The following is a 14,863-nucleotide window of genomic DNA, read 5'->3' as shown; positions in this document are numbered from 1 at the left end:
AGAGTACATGTGTTTACGCCTAGCGTTGATACTACTTCGAACTGTTCAAAAATGCGTTGGAGTTGCCCTATTAAGGGAACGATCGTGGTGTGCCGCTGTCTGGATGAACATTTTTATGGCAGGCCATGTCCTCTTAGAAGTGGTTAACGAGCACATGTGTTTATGCCATGCGGTGACACTACTTCGAACTTTTCAAAAATGCATTGGAGTTGCCCTATTAAGGGAACGATCGTGGTGTGCCGCCGTCTGGATGGACAACATTTTATGGATGGCCATGTGATGTTCAGAAGTGGTTAACGAGTAGGTGTGTTTACGCCAAGCGGTGACACTACTTCGAACTCTTCAAAAATGCATTAGAGGTGCCCTATTAAGGAAACGTTCGTGGGGTGCCGCCGTCTGGATGGACAACATTTTATGGAAGGCTATGTCCGGTTAGAAGTGGTTAACGAGTACATGAGTTTACGCCAAGCGGTGACACTACTTCGAACTGTTCAAAAATGCGTTGGAGTTGCCCTATTAAGGAAAAGATCGTGGTGTGCCGCCGTCTGGATAGACATTTTATGGCAAGCCATGTCCTCTTAGAAGTGGTTAACGAGCACATGTGTTTATGCCATGCGGTGACACTACTTCGAACTTTTCAAAAATGCATTGGAGTTGCCCTATTAAGGGAACGATCGTGGTGCGCCGCCTTCTGGGTGGACCACATTTTATGGTAGGCCATGTCCGGGCAGAAGTAGTTAAAGAGTACATGTGCGGTGACACTACTTCGAACTGTTCAAAAGTGCATTGGAGTTTCCCTATTAAGGGAAAGATCGTGATGTGCCGCCGTCTGGACAGACATTTTATGGCACGCCATATCCGTTTAGAAGTAGTTAAAGAGTACATGTGTTTACGCCTAGCGGTGACACTACTTCGAACTGTTCAAAAATGCGTTGGAGTTGCCCTATTAAGGGAAAGATCGTGGTGTGCCGCCGTCTGGATGGACAACATTTTATGGCAGGCCATGTCCGGTTAGAAGTGGTTAACCGATACATGTGTTTACGCCTAACGGTGACACTACTTCGAACTGTTCAAAAATGCATTGGAGTTGCCCTGTTAAGGGAAAGATCGTGGTGTGCTGCTGTCTGGATGAACATTTTTATGGCAGGCCATGTCCTCTTAGAAGTGGTTAACCAGCACATGTGTTTATGCCATGCGGTGACACTACTTCGAACTTTTCAAAAATGCATTGGAGTTGCCCTATTAAGGGAACGATCGTGGGGTGCCGCCGTCTGGATGGACAACAATTTATGACAGGCCATTTCCGGTTAGAAGTGGTTAACCAATACATGTGTTGACGCCAAGCGGTCACACTACTTCTAACTCCTCAAAAATGCATTGGAGTTTCCCTATGAAGGGAAAGATCGTAGTGTGCCGCCGTCTGGATGGACATTTAATGGCAGGTCATGTCCGGTTAGAAGTAGTTAAAGAGCACATGTGTTTACGCCATGCGGCGACACTACTTCGAAATCTTCAAACTTGCATTGGAGTTGCCCTATTAAGGGAGCGATCGTTGTTTGTCGCCGTCTGGATGAACAACATTTTATTGCAGGCCATGTCCGGTTAGAAGAGCTTAACCAATACATGTGTTTACGCCAAGCGGTGACTTTACTTCAAACTGTTCAAAATTGCCTCGGAGTTGCCCTATTAAGGGAACGATCATGGTGTGCCACCGTTTGGATGGACAACATTTTATGGAAGGCCATGTCCGGTTAGAAGAGCTTAACCAATACATGTGTTTACGCCAAGCAGTGACTTTACTTCAAACTGTTCAAAATTTCCTCGGATTTGCCCTATTAAGGGAACGATCATGGTGTGCCACCGTTTGGATGGACAACATTTTATGGCAGGTCATGTCCGGTTAGAGGTGGTTAACGAATACATGTGTTTGCGCCAAGCGGTGACACTATTTCGAACTGTTCAAAAATGCGTTGGAGTTGCCCTATTAAGGGAAAGATCATGATGTGCCGCCGTCTGGATGGACAACATTTGATGGCAGGCCATGTCCGGTTTAAAGTGGTTAACCAATATTCGTGTTTACGCCAAGCGGTGACACTACTTCGAACTGTTCAAAAATGCATTCGAGTTACCCTGATAAGGGAAAGATCGTGGTGTGCCACCGTCTGGATGGACAACATTTTATGGCAGGCCATGTCCGCTTAGAAGTGGTTAACCAATACATGTGTTTACGCCAAGCGGTGACACTATTTCGAACTGTTCAAAAATGCATTGGAGTTGCCCTATTAAGGGAACGATCGTGGTGTGCCGCTGTCTGGATGAACATTTTTATGGCAGGCCATGTCCTCTTAGAAGTGGTTAACGAGCACATGTGTTTATGCTATGCGGTGACACTACTTCGAACTGTTAAAAAATGCATTGGAGTTGCCCTATTAAGGGAACGAGCGTGGTGTGCCGCCGTCAGGAGGGACAACATTTTTGGCAGGCCATGTTCGGTTAGAAGTGGTTAACCAATACATGTGTTTACGCGAAGCGGTGACACTATTTCGAACTGTTCAAATATGCATTGGAGTTGCCCTATTAAGGGAACGATCGTGGTGTGCCGCTGTCTGTATGAACATTTTTATGGCAGGCCATGTCCTCTTAGAAGTGGTGAACGAGCACATGTGTTTATGCCATGCGGTGACACTACTTCGAACTTTTCAAAAATGCATTGGAGTTGCCCTATTAAGGGAACGATCGTGGTGTGCCGCCGTCTGGGCAGACATTTTACGGCAGGCCATATCCGTTTAGAAGTAGTTAAAGAGTACATGTGTTTACGCCTAGCGGTGATACTACTTCGAACTGTTCAAAAATGCGTTGGAGTTGCCCTATTAAGGGAACGATCGTGGTGTGCCGCTGTCTGGATGAACATTTTTATGGCAGGCCATGTCCTCTTAGAAGTGGTTAACGAGCACATGTGTTTATGCCATGCGGTGACACTACTTCGAACTTTTCAAAAATGCATTGGAGTTGCCCTATTAAGGGAACGATCGTGGTGTGCCGCCGTCTGGATGGACAACATTTTATGGATGGCCATGTGATGTTAGAAGTGGTTAACGAGTAGGTGTGTTTACGCCAAGCGGTGACACTACTTCGAACTCTTCAAAAATGCATTAGAGGTGCCCTATTAAGGAAACGTTCGTGGGGTGCCGCCGTCTGGATGGACAACATTTTATGGAAGGCTATGTCCGGTTAGAAGTGGTTAACGAGTACATGAGTTTACGCCAAGCGGTGACACTACTTCGAACTGTTCAAAAATGCGTTGGAGTTGCCCTATTAAGGAAAAGATCGTGGTGTGCCGCCGTCTGGATAGACATTTTATGGCAAGCCATGTCCTCTTAGAAGTGGTTAACGAGCACATGTGTTTATGCCATGCGGTGACACTACTTCGAACTTTTCAAAAATGCATTGGAGTTGCCCTATTAAGGGAACGATCGTGGTGCGCCGCCTTCTGGGTGGACCACATTTTATGGTAGGCCATGTCCGGGCAGAAGTAGTTAAAGAGTACATGTGCGGTGACACTACTTCGAACTGTTAAAAAGTGCATTGGAGTTTCCCTATTAAGGGAAAGATCGTGATGTGCCGCCCGTCTGGACAGACATTTTATGGCACGCCATATCCGTTTTAGAAGTAGTTAAAGAGTACATGTGTTTACGCGTAGCGGTGACACTACTTCGAACTGTTCAAAAATGCGTTGGAGTTGCCCTGTTAAGGGAAAGATCGTGGTGTGCTGCTGTCTGGATGAACATTTTTATGGCAGGCCATGTCCTCTTAGAAGTGGTTAACGAGCACATGTGTTTATGCCATGCGGTGACACTACTTCTAACTTTTCAAAAATGCATTGGAGTTGCCCTATTAAGGGAACGATCGTGGGGTGCCGCCGTCTGGATGGACAACAATTTATGACAGGCCATTTCCGGTTAGAAGTGGTTAACCAATACATGTGTTGACGCCAAGCGGTCACACTACTTCTAACTCCTCAAAAATGCATTGGAGTTTCCCTATGAAGGGAAAGATCGTAGTGTGCCGCCGTCTGGATGGACATTTAATGGCAGGTCATGTCCGGTTAGAAGTAGTTAAAGAGCACATGTGTTTACGCCATGCGGCGACACTACTTCGAAATCTTCAAACTTGCATTGGAGTTGCCCTATTAAGGGAGCGATCGTTGTTTGTCGCCGTCTGGATGAACAACATTTTATTGCAGGCCATGTCCGGTTAGAAGAGCTTAACCAATACATGTGTTTACGCCAAGCGGTGACTTTACTTCAAACTGTTCAAAATTGCCTCGGAGTTGCCCTATTAAGGGAACGATCATGGTGTGCCACCGTTTGGATGGACAACATTTTATGGCAGGCCATGTCCGGTTAGAGGTGGTTAACGAGTACATGTGTTTGCGCCAAGCGGTGACACTATTTCGAACTGTTCAAAAATGCATTGGAGTTGCCCTATTAAGGGAATGATCGTGGTGTGCCGCCGTCTGGATGGACATTTTATGGCAGGCCATGTCCATTTAGATGTGGTTAACTAGTACATGTGTTTACGCCAAGCGGTGACACTATTTTGAACTGTTCAAAATGCATTGGAGTTGCCCTATTAAGGGAACGATCGCGGTGTGCCGCCGTCTGGATGGACAACATTTTATGGCAGGCCATGTCCGCATAGAAGTGGTTAACCAATACATGTGTTTACGCCAAGCGGTGACACTATTTCGAACTGTTCAAAAATGCTTTGGAGTTGCCCTATTAAGGGAACGATCGTGGTGTGCCGCTGTCTGGATGAACATTTTATGGCAGGCCATGTCCTCTTAGAAGTGCTTAACGAGCACATGTGTTTATGCCATGCGGTGACACTACTTCGAACTGTTAAAAAATGCATTGGAGTTGCCCTATTAAGGGAACGAGCGCGGTGTCCCGCCGTCTGGATGGACAACATTTTATGGCAGACCATGTCCTCTTAGAAGTGGTGAACGAGCACATGTGTTTATGCCATGCGGTGACACTACTTCGAACTTTTCAAAAATGCATTGGAGTTGCCCTATTAAGGGAACGATCGTGGTGTGCCGCCGTCTGGGCAGACATTTTACGGCAGGCCATATCCGTTTAGAAGTAGTTAAAGAGTACATGTGCTTACGCCTAGCGGTGATACTACTTCGAACTGTTCAAAAATGCGTTGGAGTTGCCCTATTAAGGGAACGATCGTGGTGTGCCGCTGTCTGGATGAACATTTTTATGGCAGGCCATGTCCTCTTAGAAGTGGTTAACGAGCACATGTGTTTATGCCATGCGGTGACACTACTTCGAACTTTTCAAAAATGCATTGGAGTTGCCCTATTAAGGGAACGATCGTGGTGTGCCGCCGTCTGGATGGACAACATTTTATGGATGGCCATGTGATGTTAGAAGTGGTTAACGAGTAGGTGTGTTTACGCCAAGCGGTGACACTACTTTGAACTCTTCAAAAATGCATTAGAGATGCCCTATTAAGGAAACGTTCGTGGGGTGCCGCCGTCTGGATGGACAACATTTTATGGAAGGCTATGTCCGGTTAGAAGTGGTTAACGAGTACATGAGTTTACGCCAAACGGTGAAACTACTTCAAACTGTTCAAAAATGCATTGGAGTTGCCCTATTAAGGGAAAGATCGTGGTGTGCCGCCGCCTGGATGGAACACAACATTTTATGGCAGGCCATGTCCGGTTAGAAGTGGTTAACCGATACATGTGTTTACGCCTAACGGTGACACTACTTCGAACTGTTCAAAAATGCATTGGAGTTGCCCTGTTAAGGGAAAGATCGTGGTGTGCTGCTGTCTGGATGAACATTTTTATGGCAGGCCATGTCCTCTTAGAAGTGGTTAACGAGCACATGTGTTTATGCCATGCGGTGACACTACTTCTAACTTTTCAAAAATGCATTGGAGTTGCCCTATTAAGGGAACGATCGTGGGGTGCCGCCGTCTGGATGGACAACAATTTATGACAGGCCATTTCCGGTTAGAAGTGGTTAACCAATACATGTGTTGACGCCAAGCGGTCACACTACTTCTAACTCCTCAAAAATGCATTGGAGTTTCCCTATGAAGGGAAAGATCGTAGTGTGCCGCCGTCTGGATGGACATTTAATGGCAGGTCATGTCCGGTTAGAAGTAGTTAAAGAGCACATGTGTTTACGCCATGCGGCGACACTACTTCGAAATCTTCAAACTTGCATTGGAGTTGCCCTATTAAGGGAGCGATCGTTGTTTGTCGCCGTCTGGATGAACAACATTTTATTGCAGGCCATGTCCGGTTAGAAGAGCTTAACCAATACATGTGTTTACGCCAAGCGGTGACTTTACTTCAAACTGTTCAAAATTGCCTCGGAGTTGCCCTATTAAGGGAACGATCATGGTGTGCCACCGTTTGGATGGACAACATTTTATGGCAGGCCATGTCCGGTTAGAGGTGGTTAACGAGTACATGTGTTTGCGCCAAGCGGTGACACTATTTCGAACTGTTCAAAAATGCATTGGAGTTGCACTATTAAGGGAATGATCGTGGTGTGCCGCCGTCTGGATGGACATTTTATGGCAGGCCATGTCCGCTTAGAAGTGGTTAACCAATACATGTGTTTACGCCAAGCGGTGACACTATTTCGAACTGTTCAAAAATGCATTGGAGTTGCCCTATTAAGGGAACGATCGTGGTGTGCCGCCGTCTGGATGAACATTTTTATGGCAGGCCATGTCCTCTTAGAAGTGGTTAACGAGCACATGTGTTTATGCCATGCGGTGACACTACTGCGAACTTTTCAAAAATGCATTGGAGTTGCCTTATTAAGGGAACGATCGTGGTGTGCCGCCGTCTGGACAGACATTTTACGACAGGCCATATCCGTTTAGAAGTAGTTAAAGAGTACATGTGTTTACGCCTAGCGGTGATACTACTTCGAACTGTTCAAAAATGCGTTGGAGTTGCCCTATTAAGGGAACGATCGTGGTGTGCCGCTGTCTGGATGAACATTTTTATGGCAGGCCATGTCCTCTTAGAAGTGGTTAACGAGCACATGTGTTTATGCCATGCGGTGACACTACTTCGAACTTTTCAAAAATGCATTGGAGTTGCCCTATTAAGGGAACGATCGTGGTGTGCCGCCGTCTGGATGGACAACATTTTATGGATGGCCATGTCAGGTTAGAAGTGGTTAACGAGTACATGAGTTTACGCCAAGCGGTGAAACTACTTCAAACAGTTCAAAAATGCATTGGAGTTGCCCTATTAAGGGAAAGATCGTGGTGTGCCGCCGTCTGGATGGACAACATTTTATGGCAGGCCATGTCCGGTTAGAAGTGGTTAACCGATACATGTGTTTACACCTCACGGTGACACTACTTCGAACTGTTCAAAAATGCATTGGAGTTGCACTGTTAAGGGAAAGATCGTGGTGTGCCGCTGTCTGGATGAACATTTTTATGGCAGGCCATGTCCTCTTAGAAGTGGTTAACGAGCACATGTGTTTATGCCATGCGGTGACACTACTTCGAACTTTTCAAAAATGCATTGGAGTTGCCCTATTAAGGGAACGATCGTGGTGTGCCGCCGTCTGGATGGACAACATTTTATGGATGGCCATGTCAGGTTAGAAGTGGTTAACGAGTAGGTGTGTTTACGCCAAGCGGTGACACTACTTCGAACTCTTCATAAATGCATTAGAGGTGCACTATTAAGGAAACGTTCGTGGGGTGCCGCCGTCTGGATGGACAACATTTTATGGAAGGCTATGTACGGTTAGAAGTGGTTAACGAGTATATGTGTTTACGCGAAGCGCTGACACTACTTCGAAATGTTCAAAAATGCATTGGAGATGCCCTCTTAACGTAACGATCATGGTGCGCCGCCGTCTGGATGGACAACAATTTATGACAGGCCATTTCCGGTTAGAAGTGGTTAACCAATACATGTGTTTACGCCAAGCGGTCCCACTACTTCTAACTCCTGAAAAATGCATTGGAGTTTCCCTATGAAGGAAAAGATCGTAGTGTGCCGCCGTCTGGATGGACATTTAATGGCAGGTCATGTCCGGTTAGAAGTAGTTAAAGAGTACATGTGTTTACGCCATGCGGCGACACTACTTCGAAATGTTCAAACTTGCATTGGAGTTGCCCTATTAAGGGAGCGATCGTTGTTTGTCGCCGTCTGGATGAACAACATTTTATTGCAGGCCATGTCCGGTTAGAAGAGCTTAACCAATACATGTGTTTACGCCAAGCGGTGACTTTACTTCAAACTGTTCAAAATTGCCTCGGAGTTGCCCTATTAAGGGAACGATCATGGTGTGCCACCGTTTGGATGGACAACATTTTATGGCAGGCCATGTCCGGTTAGAAGTGGTTAACGAGGTACAAGTGTTTACGCCAAGCGGTTACACTTCTTCGAACTGTTCAAAAATGCATTCGAGTTGCCCTGATAAGGGAAAGATAGTGGTGTGCCACCGTCTGGATGGACATTTGATGGCAGGCCATGTCCGCTTAGAAGTGGTTAACCAATACATGTGTTTACACCAAGCGGTGACACTATTTCGAACTGTTCAAAAATGCATTGGAGTTGCCCTATTAAGGGAACGATCGTGGTGTGCCGCTGTCTGGATGAACATTTTTATGGCAGGCCATGTCCTCTTAGAAGTGGTTAACGAGCACATGTGTTTATGCCATGCGGTGACACTGCTTCGAACTTTTCAAGAATGCATTGGAGTTGCCCTATTAAGGGAACGATCGTGGTGCGCCGCCTTCTGGGTGGACCACATTTTATGGTAGGCCATGTCCGGGCAGAAGTAGTTAAAGAGTACATGTGCGGTGACACTACTTCGAACTGTTCAAAAGTGCATTGGAGTTTCCCTATTAAGGGAAAGATCGTGATGTGCCGCCGTCTGGACAGACATTTTATGGCAGGCCATATCCGTTTAGAAGTAGTTAAAGAGTACATGTGTTTACGCCTAGCGGCGACACTACTTCCAAATGTTCAAACTTGCATTGGAGTTGCCCTATTTAGGGAAAGATCGTGATATGCCGCCGTCTGGATGGACAACATTTCATGGCAGGCCATGTCCGCTTAGAAGTGGTTAACCAATACATGTGTTTACGCCAAGCGGTGACACTATATCGAACTGTACAAAAATGCATTGGAGTTGCCCTATTAAGGGAACGATCGTGGTGTGCCGCTGTCTGGATGAACATTTTTATGGCAGGCCATGTCATCTTAGAAGTGGTTAACCAATACATGTGTTTACGCCAAGCGGTGACACTATTTCGAACTGTTCAAAAATGCATTGGAGTTGCCCTATTAAGGGAACGAGCGCGGAGTGCTGCCGTCAGGATGGACAACATTTTGGCAGGCCATGTCCGGTTAGAAGTGGTTAACGAGTACATGAGTTTACGCCAAGCGGTGAAACTACTTCAAACTGTTCAAAAATGCATTAGAGTTGCCCTATTAATGAAAAGATCGTGGTGTGCCGCCGTCTGGATGGACAACATTTTATGGCAGGCCATGTCCGGTTAGAAGTGGTTAACCAATACATGTGTTTAAGCCTAGCGATGACACTTCTTCGAACTGATCAAAAATGCATTGGAGTTGCCCTATTAAGGGAAAGATCGTGATGTGCCGCCGTCTGGATGGACAACTTTTTATAGCAGGCCATGTCCGGTTAGAAGTGGTTAACGAGTACATGTGTTTACGCCAATCGGTGACACTACTTCGAACTCATCAAAAATGCATTACATTTGCCCTATTAATGGAACGATCGTGGTGTGCCGCCGTCTGGATGGACAACATTTTATATCAGGCCATGTCTGGTTAGAAGTGGTTATTGAGTACATATGTTTGCGCCAAAGGTGGCACTACTTCGAACTGTTCAAAAATGCTTTGGAGTTGCCCTATTAAGGGAACGATCGTGGTGTGCCGCCGTCTGGATGGACCACATTTTATGGAAGGCCATGTCGGGTTAGAAGTGGTTACGAGTACATGTGTTGCCCTATTGAGGGAACGATCGTGGTGTGCCGCCGTCTGGATGGACAACATTTTATGGATGGCCATGTCCGGTTAGAAGTGGTTAACGAGTACATGTGTTTACGCCAAGCAGTGACACTACTTCGAACTCTTCAAAAATGCACTAGAGTTGCCCTATTAAGGGAACGATCGTGGTGTGCCGCCGTCTGGATGGACATTTTATGGAAGGCCATGTCCGGTTAGAAGAGCTTAACCAATACATGTGTTTACGCCAAGCGGTGACTTTACTTCAAACTGTTCAAAATTTCCTCGGAGTTGCCCTATTAAGGGAACGATCATGGTGTGCCACCGTTTGGATGGACAACATTTTATGGCAGGCCATGTCCGGTTAGAGGTGGTTAACGAGTACATGTGTTTGCGCCAAGCGGTGACACTATTTCGAACTGTTCAAAAATGTGTTGGAGTTGCCCTATTAAGGGAAAGATCATGATGTGCCGCCGTCTGGATGGACAACATTTGATGGCAGGCCATGTCCGGTTTAAAGTGGTTAACCAATATTCCTGTTTACGCCAAGCGGTGACACTACTTCGAACTGTTCAAAAATGCATTCGAGTTGCCCTGATAAGGGAAAGATCGTGGTGTGCCACCGTCTGGATGGACAACATTTTATGGCAGGCCATGTCCGCTTAGAAGTGGTTAACCAATACATGTGTTTACTGACACTATTTCGAACTGTTCAAAAATGCATTGGAGTTGCCCTATTAAGGGAACGATCGTGGTGTGCCGCTGTCTGGATGAACATTTTTATGGCAGGCCATGTCCTCTTAGAAGTGGTTAACGAGCACATGTGTTTATGCTATGCGGTGACACTACTTCGAACTGTTAAAAAATGCATTGGAGTTGCCCTATTAAGGGAACGAGCGCGGTGTGCCGCCGTCAGGAGGGACAACATTTTTGGCAGGCCATGTTCGGTTAGAAGTGGTTAACCAATACATGTGTTTACGCGAAGCGGTGACACTATTTCGAACTGTTCAAAAATGCATTGGAGTTGCCCTATTAAGGGAACGATCGTGGTGTGCCGCTGTCTGTATGAACATTTTTATGGCAGGCCATGTCCTCTTAGAAGTGGTGAACGAGCACATGTGTTTATGCCATGAGGTGACACTACTTCGAACTTTTCAAAAATGCATTGGAGTTGCCCTATTAAGGGAACGATCGTGGTGTGCCGCCGTCTGGGCAGACATTTTACGGCAGGCCATATCCGTTTAGAAGTAGTTAAAGAGTACATGTGTTTACGCCTAGCGGTGATACTAATTCGAACTGTTCAAAAATGCGTTGGAGTTGCCCTATTAAGGGAACGATCGTGGTGTGCCGCTGTCTGGATGAACATTTTTATGGCAGGCCATGTCCTCTTAGAAGTGGTTAACGAGCACATGTGTTTATGCCATGCGGTGACACTACTTCGAACTTTTCAAAAATGCATTGGAGTTGCCCTATTAAGGGAACGATCGTGGTGTGCCGCCGTCTGGATGGACAACATTTTATGGATGGCCATGTGATGTTAGAAGTGGTTAACGAGTAGGTGTGTTTACGCCAAGCGGTGACACTACTTCGAACTCTTCAAAAATGCATTAGAGGTGCCCTATTAAGGAAACGTTCGTGGGGTGCCGCCGTCTGGATGGACAACATTTTATGGAAGGCTATGTCCGGTTAGAAGTGGTTAACGAGTACATGAGTTTACGCCAAGCGGTGACACTACTTCGAACTGTTCAAAAATGCGTTGGAGTTGCCCTATTAAGGAAAAGATCGTGGTGTGCCGCCGTCTGGATAGACATTTTATGGCAAGCCATGTCCTCTTAGAAGTGGTTAACGAGCACATGTGTTTATGCCATGCGGTGACACTACTTCGAACTTTTCAAAAATGCATTGGAGTTGCCCTATTAAGGGAACGATCGTGGTGCGCCGCCTTCTGGGTGGACCACATTTTATGGTAGGCCATGTCCGGGCAGAAGTAGTTAAAGAGTACATGTGCGGTGACACTACTTCGAACTGTTCAAAAGTGCATTGGAGTTTCCCTATTAAGGGAAAGATCGTGATGTGCCGCCGTCTGGACAGACATTTTATGGCACGCCATATCCGTTTAGAAGTAGTTAAAGAGTACATGTATTTACGCCTAGCGGTGACACTACTTCGAACTGTTCAAAAATGCGTTGGAGTTGCCCTATTAAGGGAAAGATCGTGGTGTGCCGCCGTCTGGATGGACAACATTTTATGGCAGGCCATGTCCGGTTAGAAGTGGTTAACCGATACATGTGTTTACGCCTAACGGTGACACTACTTCGAACTGTTCAAAAATGCATTGGAGTTGCCCTGTTAAGGGAAAGATCGTGGTGTGCTGCTGTCTGGATGAACATTTTTATGGCAGGCCATGTCCTCTTAGAAGTGGTTAACGAGCACATGTGTTTATGCCATGCGGTGACACTACTTCGAACTTTTCAAAAATGCATTGGAGTTGCCCTATTAAGGGAACGATCGTGGGGTGCCGCCGTCTGGATGGACAACAATTTATGACAGGCCATTTCCGGTTAGAAGTGGTTAACCAATACATGTGTTGACGCCAAGCGGTCACACTACTTCTAACTCCTCAAAAATGCATTGGAGTTTCCCTATGAAGGGAAAGATCGTAGTGTGCCGCCGTCTGGATGGACATTTAATGGCAGGTCATGTCCGGTTAGAAGTAGTTAAAGAGCACATGTGTTTACGCCATGCGGCGACACTACTTCGAAATCTTCAAACTTGCATTGGAGTTGCCCTATTAAGGGAGCGATCGTTGTTTGTCGCCGTCTGGATGAACAACATTTTATTGCAGGCCATGTCCGGTTAGAAGAGCTTAACCAATACATGTGTTTACGCCAAGCGGTGACTTTACTTCAAACTGTTCAAAATTTCCTCGGAGTTGCCCTATTAAGGGAACGATCATGGTGTGCCACCGTTTGGATGGACAACATTTTATGGCAGGCCATGTCCGGTTAGAGGTGGTTAACGAGTACATGTGTTTGCGCAAAGCGGTGACACTATTTCGAACTGTTCAAAAATGCGTTGGAGTTGCCCTATTAAGGGAAAGATCATGATGTGCCGCCGTCTGGATGGACAACATTTGATGGCAGGCCATGTCCGGTTTAAAGTGGTTAACCAATATTCGTGTTTACGCCAAGCGGTGACACTACTTCGAACTGTTCAAAAATGCATTCGAGTTACCCTGATAATGGAAAGATCGTGGTGTGCCACCGTCTGGATGGACAACATTTTATGGCAGGCCATGTCCGCTTAGAAGTGGTTAACCAATACATGTGTTTACGCCAAGCGGTGACACTATTTCGAACTGTTCAAAAATGCATTGGAGTTGCCCTATTAATGGAACGATCGTGGTGTGCCGCTGTCTGGATGAACATTTTTATGGCAGGCCATGTCCTCTTAGAAGTGGTTAACGAGCACATGTGTTTATGCTATGCGGTGACACTACTTCGAACTGTTAAAAAATGCATTGGAGTTGCCCTATTAAGGGAACGAGCGTGGTGTGCCGCCGTCAGGAGGGACAACATTTTTGGCAGGCCATGTTCGGTTAGAAGTGGTTAACCAATACATGTGTTTACGCGAAGCGGTGACACTATTTCGAACTGTTCAAAAATGCATTGGAGTTGCCCTATTAAGGGAACGATCGTGGTGTGCCGCTGTCTGTATGAACATTTTTATGGCAGGCCATGTCCTCTTAGAAGTGGTGAACGAGCACATGTGTTTATGCCATGCGGTGACACTACTTCGAACTTTTCAAAAATGCATTGGAGTTGCCCTATTAAGGGAACGATCGTGGTGTGCCGCCGTCTGGGCAGACATTTTACGGCAGGCCATATCCGTTTAGAAGTAGTTAAAGAGTACATGTGTTTACGCCTAGCGGTGATACTACTTCGAACTGTTCAAAAATGCGTTGGAGTTGCCCTATTAAGGGAACGATCGTGGTGTGCCGCTGTCTGGATGAACATTTTTATGGCAGGCCATGTCCTCTTAGAAGTGGTTAACGAGCACATGTGTTTATGCCATGCGGTGACACTACTTCGAACTTTTCAAAAATGCATTGGAGTTGCCCTATTAAGGGAACGATCGTGGTGTGCCGCCGTCTGGATGGACAACATTTTATGGATGGCCATGTGATGTTAGAAGTGGTTAACGAGTAGGTGTGTTTACGCCAAGCGGTGACACTACTTCGAACTCTACAAAAATGCATTAGAGGTGCCCTATTAAGGAAACGTTCGTGGGGTGCCGCCGTCTGGATGGACAACATTTTATGGAAGGCTATGTCCGGTTAGAAGTGGTTAACGAGTACATGAGTTTACGCCAAGCGGTGACACTACTTCGAACTGTTCAAAAATGCGTTGGAGTTGCCCTATTAAGGAAAAGATCGTGGTGTGCCGCCGTCTGGATAGACATTTTATGGCAAGCCATGTCCTCTTAGAAGTGGTTAACGAGCACATGTGTTTATGCCATGCGGTGACACTACTTCGAACTTTTCAAAAATGCATTGGAGTTGCCCTATTAAGGGAACGATCGTGGTGCGCCGCCTTCTGGGTGGACCACATTTTATGGTAGGCCATGTCCGGGCAGAAGTAGTTAAAGAGTACATGTGCGGTGACACTACTTCGAACTGTTCAAAAGTGCATTGGAGTTTCCCTATTAAGGGAAAGATCGTGATGTGCCGCCGTCTGGACAGACATTTTATGGCACGCCATATCCCTTTAGAAGTAGTTAAAGAGTACATGTGTTTACGCCTAGCGGTGACACTACTTCGAA

This window comes from Amblyomma americanum, chromosome 10 (assembly GCF_052857255.1).
Source record: "Amblyomma americanum isolate KBUSLIRL-KWMA chromosome 10, ASM5285725v1, whole genome shotgun sequence".
NCBI classification, from domain to species: Eukaryota; Metazoa; Arthropoda; class Arachnida; order Ixodida; family Ixodidae; genus Amblyomma; species Amblyomma americanum.
Note: the sequence above shows the minus strand (reverse complement) of the source record.